Raw genomic sequence first — 1,218 nt, forward strand, 5'->3', positions numbered from 1 at the left:
TCTCATAAAACCACATACATATGCTGTTCAAGTCAATGAATATGAATATCTTCACTGCCGTGACAGAGTAAAATAAGTGTATCCAAAGTTCCAAGTACTGACCTTACATTTACCTATGGTACCCTGGTGGGTTTAAATGGTTGCTCTTGTCCTTATCTGGAGTGGATATTTCTGATGCAGTTCTGTGGGAACTCACAATAACAGCAATGTTCTGCCCTTCTTTAAAACAGCAAATGCAACTTTAGCCTGCGGACATATATATATATATATATGCTTGTTCCCCTCCTATTTCTCAATGAAAGAGAGTATACATTTGAAGTAAATTTTGAATGGAAATATTGACTGAATCAGTGTTCTCAGAATGTCCTGTTTGTTTAAACTAGGGTGCTTATCTTTTTTAGATATGAAGTGCTCTTTCTCTAAGGTGGTCTTTCTCACCTCAAGCACTCAGAATGAAAAACTGCATTGGCTAAAACACAGTCATCATTAGAAGTATTTCATGAAGCAATAACTTGCTTTTGTGAGTGCCACCAGGGACTAGATCAGGGAATTTTAGAGCAGGCAGAGAAGTACAGTTTCTCTTCCCAAAAATACCTTTATTTATACTTCAGTCAGTGCTAGTTTTCCCTCTCTTCCTCCTCCTCTGAGCTCCAGAGAGTAGTATGTGAGGAAGAAGACAAATGCTAGTCATCTGCTCTTCCAACTCCTTCAGCATCATCTTTTTGTGGAGGGATGTACAGGCAGATCTGTTCCTCTACTTGTTGGACTAGACAATGAAATTATCTCTGATGGATATGCTGCAAAAGGAGAGGGAATATGTGTGTTGGCTTAATTTGTGTTTTTTCCAGCCTGAATGAGAAGTGAAGAGACATTCTTCCTTTGGAGATTTCAAAACCAAAAGAAAACAGAATGACATGGTTTCCCTGATGTCTCTGATAAGGCCACCGTACAAGAAACCATCAGGAGAGCCTTTAATTTTAATTTTTTTGAGAAAATGAAAGAAAAGGGATTTTGATGCAATACTGGCAATAGCTGTAATATTCAAATTTGCCTGGTTCTAGATTTATCAAGTGAGAAAGCTACACTGATGGCTAACATTACCGCAGTTGTTCATATAGAAGAAAAATTTACCCAGATACTACTGGCATTCATACTACATTCACCAATGTCTTTCAGGAATAAAATGCTCTTGCTAATAGCTTTTTCCCATACCAGAAA

This window comes from Empidonax traillii, unplaced genomic scaffold (genome assembly GCF_003031625.1).
Source record: "Empidonax traillii isolate 1590-97213 ecotype Southwest subspecies unplaced genomic scaffold, ASM303162v1 scaffold1489:size101094, whole genome shotgun sequence".
In the NCBI taxonomy this organism is placed as follows: Eukaryota; Metazoa; Chordata; class Aves; order Passeriformes; family Tyrannidae; genus Empidonax; species Empidonax traillii.